The sequence below is a fragment of the Rattus norvegicus genome, chromosome 9 (genome assembly GCF_021556685.1).
Source record: "Rattus norvegicus strain SHRSP/BbbUtx chromosome 9, alternate assembly SHRSP_T2T, whole genome shotgun sequence".
Lineage (NCBI taxonomy): Eukaryota > Metazoa > Chordata > Mammalia > Rodentia > Muridae > Rattus > Rattus norvegicus.
The window spans coordinates 7,673,463-7,696,301 of NC_141542.1; the positions used below are offsets into that span (position 1 = coordinate 7,673,463).

At 42.8% G+C, this 22,839-nt stretch overlaps 3 pseudogenes across 1 annotated transcript; 2 read left to right on the forward strand and 1 right to left on the reverse strand.

Annotated features, from left to right (window-relative positions):
- The first annotated feature begins 1,657 nt into the window (after positions 1 to 1,657).
- LOC148003268 (reticulocalbin-1 pseudogene) lies at positions 1,658 to 2,601 on the forward strand (annotated as a pseudogene).
- Positions 2,602 to 8,137: 5,536 nt separating this feature from the next.
- Positions 8,138 to 9,109, reverse strand: Pcbp4-ps6 (poly(rC) binding protein 4, pseudogene 6; annotated as a pseudogene).
- A 4,285-nt stretch (positions 9,110 to 13,394) lies between these two features.
- LOC148003269 (disks large homolog 5-like) lies at positions 13,395 to 22,412 on the forward strand (annotated as a pseudogene). The gene is made up of 5 exons (XR_015629302.1): positions 13,395 to 13,604; positions 14,332 to 14,491; positions 15,853 to 15,984; positions 16,655 to 16,838; positions 21,614 to 22,412. The product of XR_015629302.1 is annotated as a disks large homolog 5-like (transcript).
- The last annotated feature ends 427 nt before the right edge of the window (positions 22,413 to 22,839 follow it).

The window sequence follows — 22,839 nt, forward strand, 5'->3', positions numbered from 1 at the left end:
AAAATTGGACATTGAACTACCTGAGGATCAATCTATACATCTCTTGTGGATATATCCAAAAGATGCCCCAACATATAAAAAAGACACATGCTCCACTATGTTCATAGCAGCCTTATTTATAATAGCCAGAAGCTGGAAAGAACCCAGATGCCTTCAACAGAGGAATGGATACAGAAAATGTGGTACATCTACACAGTGGAATATTACTCAGCTATCAAAAACAATGCCTTTACGAAATTCATAGGCAAATGGTTGGAACTGGAAAATATCATGCTGAGTGAGGTAACCCAATCACAGAAAAACACATATGGTATGCACTCATTTATAAATGGCTATTAGCCCAAATGCTTGAATTACCCTAGATGCCTAGAACAAATGAAACTCAAGACGGATGTGAATGCTTCACTCCTTCTTGAAAGGGGGAACAAGAATACCCTTGGCAGGGAATAGAGAGGCAAAGATTAAAACAGAGACAGAGGGAACACCCATTCAGAGCCTGCCCCACATGTGGCCCATACATATACAGCCACCCACGTAGACAAGATGGATGAAGCAAAGAAGTGCAGGCCGACAGGAGCCAGATGTAGATCTCTCTTGAGAGACACAGCCAGAATACAGCAAATACAGAGGCAAATGCACGCAGCAAACCACTGAACTGAGAACAGGACCCCCGTTGAAGGAATCAGAGAAAGAACTGGAAGAGCTTGAAGGGGCTCGAGACCCCATATGAACAACAATGCCAAGAAACCAGAGCTTCCAGAGACTAAGCCACTACCTAAAGCCTATACATGGACTGACCTTGGACTCTTACTTCATAGGTAGCAATTAATAGCCTAGTAAGATCACCAGTGGAAGGGGAAGCCCTTGGTTCTGCTAAGACTGAACCCCCAGTGTACGTGATTGTTGGGGGGAGGGCGGCAATGGGGGAGGATGGGGAGGGGAACATCCATAAAGAAGGGGAAGGGGAGAGATTAGGGGGATGTTGGCCCGGAAACCGGGAAAGGGAATAACACTCGAAATGTAAATAAGAAATTCTCAAGTTAATAAAAAAAAAAGAAGTAATAAATCATCTATTTGTCTATACAACATCACTCCAATACAATACATCTTCATTGTTCTATGGTGATCTGCTCAAAAAGCATGACAGATACAGAGGCAGATGCTTGCAGCCAACCATTTAGCTGAGAACAGGGTCCCCAACAGAGGAGTAAGAGAAAGGATTGAGGTAGTTGAAGGGCTTTGCAACCCCATGAGAACCGCAATACCAACAACCCAGAGCTCCCAAGACCTAACCCACCATCCAAAGAGTATACAAGTACAGAACCACGGCCCTAGTGGCATATGTAGCAGAGGATGGCCTTGCTACAATGGAAGGAGAAGCCCTTAGTCTTGCCAAGGCTTGATGCCCCTGTATAGGGGAAAATAAGGACAGGGAGACAGGTAGGGTGGGTGGGTGGGTCAGTCAGTAGGTGGGTGTGGGAACACCCTCGTAGAATAAGGGGAAGGTGGAGAGATAGGGAGTTTTGTGTATGGGAAACCAGGAAAGGGGATAACATTTGAAATGTAACAAAAGCCCTCACTGGGGAGAGGACAGCAGCTACGGTGCACCGAGCCCCAACTGCCATGTAGAATCCATTTGCTCAAGACTCTGACATGAGGAGTCCACCTCGAACTTGCCCTGGGACTGCTGCTGGCACTGGTGCTGGCACTATGGGCTTGGTTCAGCCCGATTAGGAGCTGAGCGAGTGGCAGCCCAAGAACAACTATGGCTTCCAGTACGATCAAGAGGTCTTCCTGGGCATGGAGGACTCCAAGACCTTTGATCAGCTAAGACTGGATGAGAGCAAGGAGAGGCTGGGGAAAATTGTTGATCAAATTGACAGAGATGGAGATGGCCTTATTACTACTGAGGAGCTGAAAGTTTGGATGAAATGGGTAAAGAAAAGATACATCTACAATAATGTGGCTAAAGTCAGGAAGGATTATGTTTGGAACATAGACAAAAAGATCTCCTGGGAAGAATACGAGCGGCCATCTATGGCTAGTACCTGGGAAACCATGCTGAATTCCAAGACAGCTCTGATCATCATACCTTTAAATGTTGCTGCCATGAGATTAATGTAGGTTTAAGGCTTCAGACCTTGATGGTGACCTGACAGCTACTCAGGAGGAGTTCACTGCCTTTCTGCACCTGGAGGAGTTTGAACATATGAGATTGTAGTTCTGGAAACCCTGGAGGAGATCAATAACAACGGGGATGGTTTTGTGGACCATGATGGACACACATACATTATGGACATGTTTTCCTACAAGGACCATGGCCCTGAGCCAGACTGGGTTTTGTCTGAATGGGAGCAGTTCAATGATTTCTGAGATCTGAACAAGGATGGGAAGCTGGACAAAGATGAGATTTGCCACTGGATCCTCCCTCAGGACTATGGCCATGTGCAGGCTGAGGCCCAGCATCTGGTGTATGAGTCAGACAAAAACGAGGATGAGATGCTAACCAAGGAGGAGATTCTAGACAACTGGCACATGTTTGAGGGAAGCCAAGCCACCAATTACAGGGAAGATCTTAGCAAAAATCATGATGAAGTTTGAAAGACACTCATCCCCATCTAGCCAACAGTCACAGGCTTACTGCGAATGTTCTGGGTGATTGTTATAGTTGTAAATGTATAGAATTGTGTCCCTAAACCTTGAAATTATACCTCAGATTGGAGTAAAAATTATTTTTCACTCCATATTTACTGGAAAACAACCAACCCTATTTATTCCAGTAGGATTTCCCATGAAGCACATTAAACTCTTCACAGATTGCACGTCTCTGAGGGATACATTGCTACAGCATGATTTCCTACTTAATTAATTAATTAATGGCAAGAAATCATGAAAGGGTTCAGTAACTCAAGGTGGTTGGTGGGGACACTGTATAATCACTATGTATTTGAATTATTAGATTTTGGGTTTTCTTACTTTTAAATGGTGGTGAGGGTAAAGGCTTGAAGGACTCAATGTTATATTGTCGTATGTCAGCCAACCATGTTATTTCAAATTCATTATATTTAGAGCTATTATTGTGATTGGTACATATACTTTTGTGCATTTTCCTGTATGGACCTGCTAATGTGCACAATAAGCCCACATCTTTGTGGTTTTGTTTTGCTTTGTTTTAATACAAAGAAGCAGAGTTCCCTGCACTCAAATCCTGTCAGAAGTGTGGCCACTCCTGAGAAATCAGAGGAGACTACCCTCTGCCCACATTCCATACCCAAGAGGAAATTGCCTAGTGCCAACTCTCCCCCTGGGTTCAAGGACCCAGGAGCAATCAGGGGCAAGACCCTTCTCATTCCTGTCTGTGGCTGACAATCACCAGGAGCACCTAAACACGTGAGATGGAGCATGTGTTCTAAGAAAAGGCTGAGAGAAAACAGGAAAACAGTTCTAGAAGGGTGCAGACACAGAGGGCTACCAGAGGGTCAAGCCACTCTAAGAAACATCAAAACAAGCAAATCCAGAGACAACCCAACGGCTAGTGGCAAGCTCAGGACACTTAGGAACAGAAAGCAAGCCTACTTGGCATCATCAGAGCCCAGTTCTCTCTTGAAATTAATACTGGATCCAAACACACCAGAAAAGCAAGATTTAGATTTAAAATCACGTTTTATAATAATGATGGAGGACATAAGTAAGTCCCTTAAACAAAGGTAGGACAACCCAAGTAAACAAGTAGAAGCCCTTATAGAGGAAACACAAAACTGCCTGAAAGAATTATAGGAAAACACAATCAAACAGGTGAAGGAATTAGACAAAACCGCCCAGGATTTAAAAATGGAACTAGAAACAATAAAGAAAGCACAAAGGGAGACAACCCTGGACAAAGCAAACCTAAGGAAGAGACAAGGAATCATAGATTCAAGCATCACCAACAGAATACAAGAGATAGAAGAGAGAATCTCAGGGGCAGAAGATATATAAAACATCAACACAACCTTCAAAGATAATTTAAAATGCAAAAATCTCCTAGCCCAAAATATCCAGGAAATCCAGGACACAATGAGAAGATCAAACCTTAGGATAATATATATAGAAGAGAGTGAAGACTCCCAACTTAAAGGGTCAGTAAATATATTCAACAAAATTATAGGAGAAAACTTCCCTAACCTAAAGGAAGAGATGCCCATAAACATACAAGAAGCCTACAGAACTGCAAATAGATTGGACCAGAAAAGATACTCCTCCTGTCACATAATAGTCAAAACACCAAATGCACAAAACAGAGAATATTAAAAGCAGTTAGGGAAAAATGTCAAGTGACATATAAAGGCAGACCTACCAGAATTGCAGCAGACTTATCACCAGAGACTATGAAAGCCAGAAGGTCCTGGACAGATGTCATACAAACCCTAAGAGACTACAAATGCCAGCCCAGGCTATTATATCCAGCAAAACTCTCACTTAACAGACAGGGAGAAACCAAGATATTCCATGACAAATCCAAATTTACACAACATCTTTCTACAAATTCAGACCTACAAAGGATAATAGATGGGAAAATCCAACACCAGGAAAAAAACTATGCCATACAGAAAGGAAGAATATACTCTCCTTGCAATGAAACCGAAAGAGAGACGCACAAACATAATTCCACCTCTAACAACAAAAATAACAGGAAGCAAGAGTCACTATTCCTTAATATTTCTCAACATCAATGGACTTAATTCCCCAATAAAAAGACATAGACTTAGAGACTGGGTATGTAAAGATGACCCAGCATTTTGCTACATATAAGAAAGAAACCTCAGTTACAAAGACAGACACTACCTCAGAGTAAATGGCTGCAAAACAACTTTCCAAACAAATGGCCCAAAGAAAAAAGCTGGTGTTGCCATCCTAATATCAAATAAAATTGAGTTTCAACCAAAAGCCATTAAAAAAGGTAAGGAAGGACACTTCATATTCATCAAGGGAAAAATCCACCAAGATGAACTCTCAATCCTAAATATCTATGCACTAAATGCAAGGGTACCTACATTCATTAAGGAAACCTCACTAAGGGTCAAAGCACACATTGTACCTCACACAATAATAGTAGGAGATTTCAACAACCCACTCTTATCAATGGACAGATCAGGGAAACAGAAATTAAACAGAGACCTAGGGAAACTGACAGACATTATAAACCAAATGGATTTAACAAATATTTATACAACATTCCACCCTAAAACCAAAGGATATACCTTCTTCTCAGCACCTCATGATACCTTCTCCAAAATTGACCTTATTGGTCACAAAACAGGCCTCAACAGATACAGGAAGATAGAAATAATCCCATAAGTCCTTTCAGATAACCACGGACAAAGGCTGGTCTTCAATAACAACAAAAACGACAGAAAGCCCACTTATACATAGAAGTTGAACAACCCTCTACTCGATGACAAGTCAATCAATGAAGAAATAAAGAAAGAAATTGAAGACTTCTTAGAATTTAATGAAAATGAAGATACAACATACCCAAACTTATGGGATACAATAAAAGCAGCGCTAAGAGGAAAACTCATAGCTCTGAGTGCCTGCAAAAAGAAACAGGAGAGAGTATAGGTCATCAGCTTGACAGCACATCTGAAAAGCTCTAGAAAAAAAGAAATAAATAAACCCAAGAAGAGTAGAAGGAAGGAAATAATCAAACTCAGGGCTGAAGTCAACTAAGTAGAAACAAAAAGGTCTATACAAAGATTCAACAAAACCAGGAACTGGTTCTTTGAAAAAATCAGCAAAATAGATAAAACCTTAGCCAGACTAACCAGAGGTCACAGAGAGTGTGTCCAAACTAACAAAATCAGGAATGAAAAGTGAGACACAACACCAAAATCTGAGGAAATTAAAAGTATCATCAGATCTAACCTCAAGTGTCTATATTCAACAAAACTGGAAAATGTGGAGGAAATGGACAATTTTCTAGACTGATACCAGGTACCAAAGTTAAATCAGGAACAAATAAACCATCTAAACAACCCCATAACATCTAAAGAAATAGAAGCAGTTATTAAAAGTCTCCCATCCAAAAACACCTAGGACCAGATGGGTTTAGTGCAGAATTCTATCAGACCTTCATAGAAGACGTCACACCAATACTGTCCAAACTATTCCACACAACAGAAACAGACAGAGCACTACGAAATTCCTTCTCTGAAATCACAATTACTCTTATACCTAAACCACACAAAGACGCAACAAAGAAAGAGAACTTCAGACCAACTTCCTTTATGAATACTCGTGCAAAAATACTCAATAAAATTCTTGAAAACCAAATCCAAGAACACATCAAAACAATCATCCATCGTGATCAGGTAGGCTTCATCCCAGGGACTCAGGGATGGTTTAATATATGGGAATTCAATAACGTAATCTACTATATAAACAAACACAAAGATAAGAAACACATGATTATTTCATTAGATGTTGAGAAAGGATTTGACATCATTGAACACCCTTTCATGATAAAAGTCCTGGAAAGATCATGTAGTCAAGGTCCATATCTAAAAATATCAAAAGCAATATACAATAAACCAGTAGCTAACATCAAACTAAATGGAGAGAAACTTGAAGTAAAACCACTAAAATCAGGGACTACACAAGGCTGCCCACTCTCTCCCTACTTATTCAATATGGTACTTGAAATCCTATACAGAGCAATCAGACAATGAAAGGTCAAACGGATACAAATTAGAAGGAAGAAGTCAAAATATCAATATTAAAGATAAAAAGATAGTATACTTAAATGACCCCAAAGTTTCACCAGAGAATTATGTAACCTGATCAACAACTTCAGCAAACTCTCAGCTTATAAAATTAGCTTCAACAAATCAGTAACCTTCCTCTACTCAAAGGATAAACAGGCTGAGAAAGAAATTAGGGAAATGACACCTTTCACAATAGTCCCAAATAATACAAAATATCATGGTATGAAAGCAAGTGAAAGATCTGTATGACAAGAACTTCAAGTCTCTGAAGAAAGAAATTGAAGATCTCAGGAGATGGAAAGATCTCACATGCTCATGGATTGGCAGGATTAATATGGTTGAAAAATGTCCATTTTGCCAAAAGCAATCTACGGATTTAATGCAATCCCCATCAGAAATCCTACTCGATTCTTTTTTTTTTTTTTAATTTTTTTTTCCGGAGCTGGGGACCAAACCCAGGGCCTTGCGCTTCCTAGGCAAGCGCTCTACCACTGAGCTAAATCCTCCAACCCTCGATTCTTTATAGAGATAGAAAGAGCCATTTGCAAATTCATTTGGGTAAACCTAAAACCCATGATAGCAAAACGTATACTCAACAATAACAGAACCTTTGCGAGAATCACCATCCCTGACCTCAAGCAGTTTTACAGAGCAATAGTCGGAAAAACTGTATAGTATTGATACAGAGAAAGGCAGATAGATCAGTGGAACAGAATTGAAGACCCAGAATTGAACCCACCTACCTATGGTCACTTGATCTCTGACAAAGGATCTAAAACCATCCTATGAAAGAAAGATAGCATTTTTTTTGTCACTCAGAATATTTATTCAAACACGGGGATTGAAAAAACTGTACAGAGTGTCTGCTGCTGAGAACTGGGCCCCTGCCCCCAGGCCATAACCCCTGCTTTAGGCAGAGCCCTGTCTATGGGTTACCCCCACCCCCAAATCCCCCCAGAAGCCCAGCATGTCTATTCCATTCAAAAAGGGTGTCAGTGGAAGCAGCAGGATCTGCAGGGGATGAAGAGAATCTTGGCCCCAGCCACCCCTCACTCTCCTTCAATTCCCACTGGGGCAGCAGGAAGAAGCCCAAAGGGATGGAGAGGACAAGAGTAGCCTCTCCCATGCACTACACTGGGGAGGCTCCAGCTACTCCCTGCATCCAAGCAGAGGTCTGAAGGGGTGGAGCCCCTGCTCTGGGGCTGCCAAACTCCTAGAACCCTGGGCCAGAAACTGTCCCCTCTCTGAGGAGGATCTCCAAAGATGGGGCAGGTAGGGAGTGCATCCATGCTTCTGGCATTACTGACGCTTGAGACACTGTGGTGGAGTCTCCTTGGGCAGGAAGGATGTAGAGGCAGCCCCTGCCGGCTGTCCTGCCTGCCCCCGGCTGTGCCTCAGTAGGGGGAGAATTTCTGCCTTTCAGCTTTCTTGTTCCCACTGGCCACTGCCATCTTGGCATGTAGGCAGCCACGCCTGGCGGTGGCCCATGGAGTGATGCGGTACTAAGCCAGGGCAATGGAGACCGGTGAGCCAGTGATGGTCACAAGCCCCTCCCTAGCACCCTCTGCTTTGTTCCTGATCTTAATGTGTGCCCCTGACATCTGCCAGATCTCACTGATCTTGCTGCCCTGTAGCCAGATCACACAGCCAATCAGATCATTGTGAACCAGAAACTCCTGAAGCTGGTCTGTGTGCTGGGATCCAGTCCTGGCACCACCCTGGATGATGCAAAGGGAACTGCATGGCCTGAGAGCTGCTGGAGCTTGGTGACCTCTGCAAGGGCCACTGCTCCATCCTGACCCTGGACAGAGAAACCCTGGTTCCTGGAGAGGAGGACGGTACCTAGGGGACTCCAGGATAACAGCACAGATCTGGCACACACACATGATGATGGCGTCAAGCACCCCAGACACAGTGACAGCTCGCTCTGTGGAATTTGAAAGCAGGACCCTGCCACCTGCACCTGGGCTCCCAGTGTCTCTCGGATCTCCTTGATTCTGGTGCCTGCCTTCCCAAGCAGTGATTCACACTGGCTGGCAGGGATGACAAGGCACGAGGTCACTGGCGGTCTGCAGACACTGACACCATTTGCAGGAGCAGCACAAAGGTCCTCATCCAGCTTGAAGGTCATCACGGAGACTGCATGGAAGACGGCAGCTGTGGAGCCAGTGATGTTGGTAATTTGCTCAGGGCAGGAGCCCTCAGAGATGGTGATCCGGGCATTGCTCTGCTCCTGGATTCGCTTTACAGTCTCTCCCTTCTTCACAATGATGCTGCCCACCTCCTTCCCCTGCATCAGCATCTGAAGGGTGAGGGTGACACTAAGCTCTGGCTCCTCCTCCAGCCCCCGCATCTGAACTGCTCATCCTCTCAGGCAGGGCTGGGCCACAGTGGCCTGGGAGTGTGTCCACACTGTGGTTCAGCTGGCTCTCACTGGGGCTGTTCTGCTGGGCTGCAGTGGTAGCAGGGTGGCTGGGCCACTCAGTCCCACATTGTCCCTGGGAAAGGTGGCTGCTCACAGCTGAGAGTGACATCAGCAGGGGTCCGGGATCTTCCCTGTGTGGCTCTCACCCAGCCTGTCCTTCCAGCCCAGCTCTTCTGCCAAGCTCTCCTCAGATGTCATCTCAGTCCTGACTGCCTAAAGACAGCATGTAGAAGAATGCAAATCGATCCATTATTATGACCCTGTACAAAGCTTAAGTCCCAGTGGATCAAGGACCTCCACATCAAACCAGAAACACTCAAACTAATAGAAAAGATTGGGGAAGAGTCGCGAATACATGGCACTGGGGAAATTTCCTGAACAAAACACCAATGGCTTATGCTCTAAGATCAAGAATAGAAGATGGGACCTCATAAAACTGCAAAGCTTCTGTAAGGACAAAAACGGCAACCAACAGATTAGGAAAAAAATCTTTACCAATCTTACATCTGATAGAGGACTAATATCCAAAATATACAAAGAACTCAAGTTAGACTCCAGAGAGCCAAATAACCCTTTTAAAAATAGGGTACAGAGCTAAAAAAAACATTCTCAGTTGAGGAATATTGAATGTCTGAGAAACACCTAAAGAAATGTTCAACATCTTTAGTCATAAGGGAAATACAAATCAAAGCAACCCTGAGATTTCACCTCACACCAGTCAGAATGGCTAAGATCAAAAACTCAGGTGACAACAGATGCTGGTGAGGATGTGGAGGAAGAACACTCCTTCATTGTTGCTGGGATTGCAAACTGGTACAACCATTCTGGAAATCAGTCTGGAGGTTCCTCAGAAAATTGGACATTGAACTACCTGAGGACACAGCTATACCTGTCCTGGGCATACACCCAAAAGATGCTCCAACATACAACAAAGACACACGCTCCACTAAGTTCATAGCAGCCTTACTTATAATAGCCAGAAGCTGGAAAGAACCCAGATGCCCTTCAACAGAGGAATGGATTTGAAAAATGTGGTACATCTACACAATGGAGATGACTTCATGAAATTCATAGGCAAATGGAATAAACTAGAAAATGAATGAGGTAACCAAATCACAGAAAAACACACTTGGTATGCACACATTGATAAGTGGATATTAGCCCAAATGCTCGAATCACCCAAGATGCAATATGTAGACCTCAGGAAGCTCAAGAAGAAGGCTGACCAAGATGAGGATGCTCCCACACCTTCTTAAAAGAGGGAACAAAAATATCCATAGGAAGGGATATGGAGTCAAAGTTTAGAGCAGAGACTGAAGGAACAGACGTTTAGTGCGTGCCCTACATGGGGCCCATATATGTGTGTGTGTGTGTGTGTGTGTGTGTGTGTGTGTGTGTGTATGTGTGTATATATATATATATATATATATGTATGTATGTATGTATGTATGTATGTATATATGTATATCCACCAAAGCTAGATATGGGTGTATAGATATAAGTCCCTAGGAGGTCCTCTAGGAAAGCAGCAGTGTGCCCTTAGGTCCTCTCTGTGACCTCACTTAACTTTGCCAGCTTTGAGGGCTTCCACTCTGCTGCTCTCAGAACTGCAAACTCCTGGAAGAGATGTGTAGTGTCCTATTACCTTTGTCATTGTAGGATATTAGTAGGAATACGTTTGATGGAAATATACTGTCAAGAATATTAACAAAACAATTGCTTCTTCTGTACCATCTGGATGAAGTTCCAAGTTCAGACAGTTCTGCACCAACTTCCCAAAGCCAGCAAAGTGGAGCATGAAGAAAGGCAAGTCCAAGGCATCCATTACCAGCATCCTCAGCAATGCCCCCAGGAAAGGTAAATTGGCTTTGGTGAAAGTACTGAGATAGCTGGCCCTCACACACTCAGAGAAGAATGAGCGAGGAGAATTGAGGAAGGATTGTGGGAGAGAGTAACTAGGTATAAGGGGGCAGTGAGCAGCATGTTAAGTAAATAAGAAAATATATATAAATAAAAATAAAATAAAGCTCTTTAACAAAATGGGACACAATGTATTGCTGAACTAACTCTACTATGTTTACACTAGCAAACGCTTTACATGGAGAGTGACTGGATGTGATGAAGTAGGATACCCTTGTCATTCACACATACTGTGTACACAGCAAAGATAAAGGAAATGGAGAATTTGCAGATCACAGATCCACTGTTCCCTCACATCTGTGTGGATCTGCTTCCCTTTATCAGGACCCTGGAGGCCTCTGCTCATCCAGGTCGCACAACTCACGCAAAATGCAGTCCCCTAACAGCTCTGGCCAAGTGCTCTTTTGTTCCTGGCAGACCACTACCTCAGGCTGCAGAGGCACTGAAGGGCCAGCCTTCACCTTCAGGGGACAGCCATGTTTGTCAGCCATTCCAGGCACTCTGCCACCCAACTAGAGACATCTGCAAAGACTGTCATCTGAAAGCCAGGAGCTAGAGGAATCCAAAAGATTGGGAAGCCAACCTACACTCAGGATGTGTTGGTTACCTGAGACCATACAAGTTAACACTATTCTTTCTGTCTGTTTTCCTTATTTGGAAGTAAATAATGTGATCATCTGTGGTGTGCACAGTAAGAATAAAATCAGTCATATGAATAATAGGAACGTGCAGAGCATGGGCTTAGCATTCTAGGTACAGAGCAAATAGGTAGAGGGAATTACCAAAGGAAACAACATGAATTATAACAATTACAAAATAATTTTTAAAAAAACACCTAGTGGGTGCTGGGATTAAAGGCCTGTATCAACTCTGACCAGCTTTGTAGGTATTTCCAATAAAAAGCAAGCAAACAAACAAACAGCCTTATTACAGTTGCAGCAGGTGCAGGAGAGAAAGCTGGGAGATATCCTGTGCTGCTGCCCCCATGCTGTGATTCTGCACCAACAACTTCCTTGGGAATAGGAACCTGTATGCAGTGGGATCCCTTGCTGGCCCTGGCATCTCAAAAATAGGGGCTTGCCTAATCCAAAACCTTGGAATCCAGTTTACTTCAGGCCAGGAATGAAGTCAACCATCATTAGGGAAAGAGCAAGGGAAAAATTACATAGGAAAAAATATGGGCCTTAATCAGAAAAGATCCTCAACTTCTAAGGCCTCCACAATCTCCATCCCTCTCTTCTTAGCTGTGCATAGTGATGTTGTATAACTCCAGATGGTAGGAAAAGGCAGAGCTTCCCAGAAAAGTCATACATGATTTTCACCCTGACATCTGTGAAGTTAGGTGGCATCTTATCACAGATTCAGCACACCCAGGATAAGAACACAGAAGCCACAGATGACAATGCCAAATGGACTCCCTCCTGAACGTATGGACCCATTACAATTGAGGCTTAGCCTAACCTTAGGCCATTCCACACCCTGCCCATCCGCCTGAATTTTATGTTTGCTATGAGTATAAGTTCAGCCTGTAGCCCCAATATCCTCATGATTGGAATTGGAAACTCAGGAAAATGATATTGGAGAAGGGATGGCTATGTGGTTACAATGTGGTAACACATGGTCCAGGTTGATGTTTGCTCAGTGATGTCCAATTTAATTGTCTTGTTATATTTGTGAAAGGGAAGATGTCCAACTTAATATATAAAAGGTACAGAAATTTATTATTTAATAAATGGCCTGAACTTGATCCCTCTGTTCCCAAGAAAAAGGAGTTTTTATTGCAAAAAATAGGATTATAGACCATTCATTTTGTGAAATACATGGATGTGTAAATGGAAACAATGTCAGCTGTCAAGGACTGCACAGCAAGCAAATATTCCCAGGTTTTATACACTCAGGGGTCTAGAAGGAATATATTGGCCTCCCGAAAAAGGGAAAACCTTAGGAATCGAAATGTGTGTCACATGCATTGTTTCCAGTAGTAGATTTACTTTTAAGAAAAAACTCCCTCCTCCTTAGTCCCTAGAGATTTGGGTGCTAAGAAAAATCTGTCTCTAATTCAGGGTTGTAAGAAACTCTCCCCAGCAAAAGCATTGATGACTTCTAATGAAGCAGAGAGAAACATCTAGCTTTGGAATAGAGGTTGCCAAACAGTATTCATATGAGAGACTGGAGGAAAGGGCCCCCACAGAAAATGATCCATTTGGGGAAATCTAGTTAGCAGGTAGGCCTTAGAACTTCCCAGTGACATCATCAGTAAGCCCCTCACTGGACAATCTATTGTATCTAAGAGATCCCTAGAATCTTCTGTGATGTCACCAGTGTTGTGGTGACACCAACTGCCTTTGGGATATTCCTTCAGTTCCCTTTGGGTTCACAAGCAGGCATGTTTCGCCAGCTGCTCAGGCTATTTCGCAAGGAAAGTGGAGATCAAGGAGAGACCACACCAAGGCAGTAGGAAGATGACCTCCTCTCTAGTAAAACAGGAAGGAGGAAATCATTCCGGGGAAGGCTTGGTGAGTCCTGGGCAGAGTTGGGGAACATCCTCAAGGAGGTAGGTTTGAGATGTGCCTTCTAAGACTAGGCCTTACAAGCAGGAGCCTTGGGATTTCTCAAAGGCAAACCAAGAGTCAGGAGTTCCTGATCATTAATTTGAGAGAAAGTCAGAAAGTGGTAAGCCTTCAGTTTCTTTTCTGGAAGCTTTTTAATTGTGAGTGTCAATGAATGGCAGGAGGAGGCACTGTGAGATTAACAATGTGACCATCCATGGTTGGGAGTTGAAGCACTTCATCCTCTAGATTACTGTAGGTTACATAAGCCTCTGATGGCGAGAACAAGGAAGGATGCACCCCGGGAAATGAATTGAGTTCTCAGACACTTTGGGCTGGAACACACATGATTAGAGCTTGATGGTGCTAAGCATTATGAACTCCAGGATTATCTGCACCACAGCTGATATGAGATAACAATGTCCCATATGGTTATGTCTCAGTCAGGTTATAACTTTCAGTGCCAGGGGTCCTGTAATAGTGAGTGTGGCACGTGTATGGCATTAGAGCTTGGGAAGAGGGACATAGCTTAAGAATCCAGTTCAAGAAAGCTTTTCTTCTCTTTCAGGGATTCACCCAGTCTCTACAATTTCCCCTTCCTCAACCTCCTTTTGGGATTCAGAATGATCTTTTCTGCCCATGGGCCATAAAATACGCAAATTCACTTGGGTTTATCTATCTATTTATCTATCAGGATTTGGTAGGAAGACATCATCCCAAAATGTCATCAGTGAGCAAGAGAAGTGTCGAAAGGAACTGGAGGAACTCAAACTTGAAATCCAGAAGTGTAAATTCGAGAGGGATGAACTTTATCAAATCCTGGACTTTTATATCTATGATGATTGGGACCTCAGGTAGTCATTATGCCCAGTAACCTGTTCACTGTCTTGTGCTCTCTCTCTGCTAACCCAAGATTTCCTCATAGCACCAGAGAGTTTCACCTCTCATCCTGGATTTTAAGGAGCCTTGGCAGGCATTTGCTTGTGAGATAAGCTAGGTGCTGTGTGTTTAGGGTCAACCTCTTTGTACTTGTCCCTGAGCTCCTTGGATTAGCGTTGGTTCTGTCAACAGCTAGAAGGACCTGGTCACACTTGCTGCCTCTAAGTGAGGGAAAGAAATGCCTGGACGTCATCACTCTTTTCCTCTGATTTTGTTCATTATACACTGATTCTATGGCACCTCCATGCATGTAGTTGGGATTCTACTTGTGTTTTATATGGGTTGGTATGTATGTATGTCAAAGTATTTGTGGGTTTTATGGTCACGGTCAGGGAGTCTGGGGAGTTTACTGGGATCTGAGGATTTGTGTGATGGACAGTTTGCAGGTCATGATGGTATGGAAGCCCACAGGGATCAACAGAGCACTTTGCATCTTCTATTTACTTAGGTGGTAGATAGGACCCTCCTGAGGGAAGGAGGGGTTACAAATCCTCTTCCCTGTCAAAGTAGTTATGCCCTCTGGGAATTCATGGAACAGTAGGAAACAAGGTTTGAGAATCCCTGTTTTCAAAACAAAGGAAATGTCATCACAACTATCTGTTGGACCCAAGGCTCTGGCACAGACTGGAGAAAACTTCTTACGGAACTAGGCAATGCCTTCATGCTTATCTGGCCAACTCTTTACAGTCAGCTCCTTGGACCTGGTAACCTGGCTCTGTTGTCCTGTGCCCAAGATGATAAGTTTAATCAGCACAAATAGGACCCAGTTCAAAGGAGCAAGTATGTGGCATAAACTAGCTTTAAGTAATCCAGTCAATAGTCTGATTTAACGTAATCTATTTTTGCCTGATTTGAACTTTATTTTTGACTTTTTTTTATTTTATTTTATTTTTTACCTATCAAGAGACCGTTCATTGTGACCTAGAAATGGTGATTGTGGTAATAAATTCTGGACATTTGTTATTCCCAAACAGGCATTTCACAGGCTCCACCCACTCCAGTATAGAGGGTCTTTGCAGAACCATATCTCCACGGCCTTTTAAAGAGTCTTATTTCAAAATATATGTTTGCTGATTTGCGTGGAAATATTTTCTTGAAAGAAATGTTGTTGGAGTCTCACTGTTGTGTTTTTGCTCTGGTCTTTGTGTTTGCCACATTCTTCCCCCTCATTTCTTAAATTTGAATTTTTTATTGGGTTTTTTTATTTACAATTCATCTAATTCTGAAATCATGAGTTCAGATGGTTATTTGTTCCTTGGGCCATGTCCCAACACAGGCTGGATGTCGAATAGCCAATACTTCAATCCGAACATGAGAGGAGAATGATGGCTATGCAAATGATGACCAACTCAATAAGTGATGCCATGGAGAGGTACAAGGAGCTCATACAAGTGAACAGTTCCTACCGGTGAGTCGCTGACAGAGATGAGAACCCAGCACTAGGCAGGAAATGCTTCTGTCCTGTATGACTTTGAACCAAACTCAGGGCTCTTGTTCCGTAGTGTCTGACTCTTAATAAGAAGGCTGCCTCCTGGCAAGGGTCTTAGATTTGTAGCTCTTGGACTCAGTTGTCCTACATGTGAAGGGTGTAGAAGACCCTCCAATTGTTATTTTCCCCATTGAGGATCCTCTAGATAGTAAAGATTTGTTCTACTATGTGAATATCAATCAACCCTGAACCTGTAGGACTCTGACAGGAGATTTAAAGATCTGTGATCCATGAGAAACACATGGAAAGATTGTATAGCTATTGGGTCTTCAACTACCCCTCAGAGGGGATTTCCGCACTACGTGAAGATGGTTGTAGCAATACCATGGACATATAAGCACCCATATGGACCATCTCTTCTTCCTTGATTTATATAAACCGTCTTAGTGTCAGGATTATCAGAAGTACTTTGATTCATGTGGAATGTAGATTCTGGATTTGACCTCCTCTAATTGGTGCTAACTTGGATAGTGTGGCTCTATTCTGGGGATGTCTAGGGATGAGGACCCTTGAAGGGATGATTGTACTTGCAAGAGTGACAGGCAAATAGAAGCTGGCTGGGATTTACCATTTTTTGTTTGTGCATCAGCATCAGGCACACCCAGCTCCTGCATGAACAAGCTCAATTGAAGAACAAAATACAGATTTTGCTGAATGAGAAGAGAGAACTGCTGGTGGAGCAGACTGAACTGCCAGCATCTTATGTGGAGGCAAAGAGGTTCTGTGAAGAGGCCGGAATGAACATCTGTGACCCCAGTGCCAAGCAACAGCAGGTAGGGTTAGTCCTCAGGGTCAGGCTGTCCTCATGTCTTACCATAAACATAGACAAACCAATGTAACTGTCTATTGACTGATCCATGTACTGTCCTCTGTCTCATCCAAGTGTTCATTTATGTGATGGTTTACAAGACTTTCTGTGGAGATAGCCCTTTTTCAAGAAACTGCATGTTTGGAAAGCAAATGGTCCTGCTCTTTGAGAATCTGCAGTTTATTAAGGGAGATAAGTTGATCACACATCACAGCACTACATGCCATTATGTGTGGAGGGTGCTATGTGGGAGCCGCTCTTTAGACTAGAACAGAGCTTTGAGGGATGAAGCCAAAGCCTGGAGCTCATTTTCTTTACAGGGATCCTGTGAGACTCCAGGATGTAAGTAGTTTGCAAGGAGGAGAGCCTGGTGGAAATGCCAAAGAAATGGTTCTCATTGTCATTTGTGGTGGCTTTTGTTGTTACTCACCCTTTTCCCTGTATATGAAGATGGTGTCTTCATGCTTCATAGATCTTGGGTAACTAAAGAGCCTAAGGAGCAGCATGTCAGTCCTGTCTTATTTGAGTGCTCCTGGAGAGTTCACATCTGGGCCTTACAGTCTGAAGCTGGTTAGAAGAGCATGGATGTGGAAAAGGTTTCTCAAAGGCTGAGGGTTGGCATGAGAGATTTGAGACTTCAAGAACAAAGTTATCTGTATATACCCCCAATTCTTACCAAGAAAGGTGCATTGCTGTGGTGACCTGCATCTTAGGGAGCATGTGGGGAGGCCAGTTCATGACAAGCAATTTTGTCCAGTCATTATCCAACTTAATCCTTTAAGCCCAGGTCTCACAAGAAACACGAAGCTTCCTGTTTTGTGCTGGCCAGCAGTCTTTGCATCACCGGTCCAGTTCCGGGTGGAGCCCCCTCTCTTATTTGTCTCAACACGTTCTTAAACCATCTGTTATTTTCAAAATAAGTATTAGATTTCTTCACTTTACCTGAACAGAGGTATCCCCCGGGAAGAATCTGGTTTGTCTTATTGGCTTCAGCATGATCTTGCATGGAATCCTAGAGGGCATCCCTCTGCTGACATTGCTTTGCTGACTATATTATGGGCACGACATTCTTTCAGGATAGATTCCCTCTCAATATTGTACACAGTGCTGCATTTCAGAAAAGTCACTGTATGTTATTTATTTAGCCTTTTTCTGACTGACATTGAGGTTGTTTTAATATCACATGAATTCTAATGTGATGAAAAGTTCCTGGGAACTGACCATGAGTCACTGTCTTCTCTGATGCTTCCAAAGTCTTCTATGAAGGAAACAGGGTAGTTTTAGTGAGGGGCCTATGATGAGTCAGCATAGAGCTTGATGGAGTCTTTTCCTAGAAATCTCTCTCTTGGGAATTTGATGTTGTATTGTTTAGGCTATCTGTGCAGAACATGTAACTTACTTGTAGGACCATCAAGTATCTGCATAGAAAGGTTTCCTGAAGTGGAAATGAGTACAGGCCAGGGCAGCAATCCTGCTTGAGTGTAAGAGACTCGTACACAGCATTGTTCTCACTAATTCCTCACTCAACAGGAAATGTGGTGCATAAGAGCAAAGTTTTCATTTTTGCATGCGAAGGTGTGTGTGTGTATGTGTGTGTGTGTGTGTGTGTGTGAGTGAGTGTGTGTGTGTGTGAGAGAGAGAGTGTGTGTGTGTGTGAGTGAATGTGAGAGAGAGAGAGAGTGTGTGTGTGTGTGTGTGTGTGTGTGTGTGTGTGTGTGTTTACCATCAGTGGCTGAGCATGTTTATGGTCATGCTGTGTGTTTTTCTAATGCTGGGTGATTTTTAAAATCTTTTCCGTATGAGAGTTTGTATGTATGAGAGTGTGTGAGAGTGTGTGAGAGTGTGTGTATGTGTGTTTGTGTTTGTGTGTGTGTGTATGTGTGTGTGTGTTTATGCAGTAGTGAACCTATGTTTCCCTCTATTTCCAAGTTTCATGAGAAAAGTACTCTAAGAGTTCACTTTACATCCATGAAGCATGAAATACAGCTGAACAATCATTTTAGATCTCCAACTATCTCTGTACAGCAAAAGGACACTTAGGCTATTAATTTATTCTGTTTCAAAAAAATTGTAACATATTTATCTTGTGAGGTCTGGAGGAGGAGTGGGAAATATGTTCAAGTGAGTCATGTTTCACAGGGGTAACAAATGGTACAGGCCTGGAGGTTGCAGGTCCCTTTTTGTTATGGTGTAGAAGCAGGACAATAAAGTCCTTTAGAAATGCAACACCCTGGGTTGGGGATTTAGCCCAGTGGTACAGCGCTTGCCTAGCAAGCACAAGGCCCTGGGTTCAGTCCCCAGCTCCGAAAAAAAGAAAAAAAAAGAAATGCAACACCCCCAAAACAAAGACACAAAAACACCTGTAAAGTTAGATTTTCAAGTGATTAGGGGAAAACTACTGATCTGCATTGAAATCCTTTGGAGCACATCAAAGGAAAGGAGTACAGGGAGGTAAGGGCAAGGCTTCTCTATAAAATCCATGAGATTATGCTGCTTCTCTGTCCTTTGTGAATTGTGAAAGCCCACTGGAAGGTTATGTCACTCACTGTGTCTTCTCCAAGGTTGCTTTCCACATTGCCTGCTACCATTTCTTTCCAGCTACCTTGGCAACTACAGCTTCCCCTGGGCTGTTGGCTTGGATTTTATTCATTGAGAATTTGAGTTGCTTGGAGTTGCATCATCATCCAGCAAAAGTCCCATAGCTATGCTGTGGAGCAAGAACAGGGCAGTTTCAGGAGCCCCTTTAGGTGCACAGATAATCCAAAGCACTCCCCTATGTTATCTGTGTAGCATTCTGCAAGTGCTGTTAATCAACATCATTTTCTCTCAGTTAATTTCAGCCTCAATGGAGTTAGCAGAAATGATGAACTTCAGATGGGTCTGGGAGTGTAAGAACAGGTAGCCCTATGAGAAGCCATGTTCAGAAAGTGGAACAGAAGTTTTAGTTAACCCAGTGATTCCACCACAAGGAGTAGGTGTTGCCATTGCAACTTGGGAGCATCAGTGTTATAGTGGTCCCAGAGTAGCCTGGAAGGAGAATCTATCCACATGTCCATCAGCCAAAAAGTGAAAATATACCATATGGTGGAGTCCTTCCATGGATTATGACTCAGTGTGAAATAATCAACACAAGCTTTTACTTACTTACTCAAAATATCTGTGACACAATCACATTACTGAGAGAAAATTTGTTTATTTGGATCCTGGTAATGGAGATTTCCTATGATTCTGGGATCATCACTTTGGGCATGAAGTCAGGCTGTGGTAAAGAGAGCTCGAGCTCTATGAGAAGAAGCTGCACACTTTGGGAAAAGTCTGAAACAGTGAACAAGAAAAAGCATCTAGTCCACCACCAACATATGATCCTTTTCTGGGAAACAACACTGCTCTACACAGCCTTGGGAACTTGCTAAGCCAGATTGGGTAATAGGGCAAGAACCTTGATTCTATGTCAGTTTATGGGAGGACAGCACATCACTGACTGAGCTGTCTATAGGCTACAACCACTATGTACATATCCCACTCAACATTTGTTTTTGTGCCTCTAGCGTATCCTGGGGGATCTTTACATTAAGCATTAACTGGGAAAGTAAACACTTTACTTCAATGTACTATGCTTATATTGTGTGAACCCACATGTCTTGTGTGTTTGGGAGATTGTATGAGTGTTTCTCTGTGTCTGTGTGTGTGTGTGTGTGTGTGTTTGTGCATGCACACATGCATCCATACCTCATTTGACAGTGCAACCTTCCAATGACCAGAATAAGGAAGGATTAGAGGAAAGAATGTAAGACACCCGGAAGCAGAAAGAACTGATCACCCAGGAAAGTGACTTGTGAGAAACAATGTACAAGCATTATGATATCTTTGAGATCAGATAGGAACACAGGCTGGCAGAAGCCATTTGAATATCCTTTCTTATAAAAATACCCTTTTTGGGTGAATGACCACCCACATGGATTTCAGCCTCAGGCAGCTAAAGAGCTACTGAGAGTATTGTTCTGGTACAGTTTATGTGAATTTTGCCCATGAAACAATATATATGATCCTCTGGATTTCTTGGTATTTTCTACTCCTTTCTTCCTGTGATCTCTCCGGAAAGATCTCAGGACATTTTCTCTTCTGTCCTGTCACAAATTGCCTTACACTAGCCATAGACTTACAGGGGTGCTGTTCTGTTTCTACATCACAATCACCTTTAATGTTCTGTGTGTACGCTGGGAAGATTTGCATGGAGCACATTCTCAGTGATTACAGGATCTATGCAATCCCCATGGATTTGATGTGAGATGGCTTCTCTGTGTATTTGCAGATACAGTAGTTGACAAATGGAACCTAGGCAGGTTCCTTCAGTGCTAACATAATCAGAAATTTCACCTCAATTCTGGGCATGTTCTCCAGAAGGCATCCACATGGTATTCTAGGTTGCTCATACCTTTCTTGAAGGCAGATACAGACATAGCTACAATGTTATTATTCAATATAACATACCTGGACACGTGGGAAAATATGCTCATTTTTCTCTTAATTCCAGTACAGTACATAGTCCACAGTTCAAATTCTAGCAGTTTTAAAACCTGAGATATAAATCCAAGCGCAGGTACTCTATGACACTTGGGGATGCAGGGACTGACCTGAGCTGACAGGTCATGCTGGATTGTCCAACTGAATAGAGCTGATGTAAGAGGGAGAGCTGAATTGACAACCACTCACTAAACCTTTATTCCCTTGCTCTGCTAGGTCTGAAATTCTCCAGCAGAAACTCGAACATGACACAGACCAGGACAAGATCTCCCTTGGAGAGAAGTGCTACAGGAGGAGAACTAAGGGTGCACAGCAAATACACCACTATTGCATCTCATCTATAATTTCCATAGCAATTGTGGGCTGCATTTTCCTCCTTTAGTTTGATTTCTTTGGATTGATCAGGTCGTACTTTCACCTCGCCTCTCTCCAGCAAGTGTGCACTTTTGGAGGGACTCAGAGAAGTGTGCACATCAATCAAGAGCTGCTGGTCATCCAGAAAGACTGTGCCCGTGTAAATTTGTACTTGTCCTGATGGGTCATCCAGAAGGGTTTCATGGAGATCAGTTCACAACATTGGAATGACTATGAAACAAAGTCTGTAATATCATTTATACTCAGTATTGATAGGCTTTTTCCTTAATACCCCCACTCCAACAAAACAGACCTACTCCCACTCCTCTCGAAAAGATTATTACCATCAGTAACTGCTTGTCTACTATGTCTCCAAGGCAAGCCACAGGCTATAAGTCTATTCTGCAAAAGGAACAGCAAAAGAATGCTTAGCGCAATTCCTGTATGTAAAGTTTGGTTGAGTTTTGATTATTTTGCTTATTTGGTTTTCCTTCTACTCATTTGAAATTTTGTTGTTTATGTGCTGTTGTTTTGTTCATTTGCTTTTCTGTTTTGATAAGGATATAGGCTGTACATATTGACTACCTGCATCTGGTTACTATCAAGTAAATTGCATGTATTCTGGTGAATAAAAGAGTAATCTCAAACTCTTCACTCTTAAGAACCTTCTTTATTGATCATTAGTGTCAACATCTGACGACCCACAGCTATCAGGGAGGGATGGATCTGTGCATTCTCATGGGGACTGGGCATCAAAATTACTTCCCTGTCAGATTGAGATTCAAAGGCAGTTATACAGTCACTGTTCACTGTGTTCCCAACTCTGTGAATTTCAAGTTCATCATGCATATATTACCCACTGAGTATGCTTGCTGTCAAATATATAGTTACCTCTAAATTATAGTCTGTGGATGAGAGTGTTGAACAAATTAATGGGATAAACATCAATTTTTCTGTAATATCTCCCAGGAAATGTAAACATGGTATAAGGGAGATTAAAGCAATCAGGAAGCCTGCACCCAAATCCCGTGGTGGAGAGTGCTGAAATCCCAGAAATGTGGACAATTCTGAGACCACAGGACAGACAG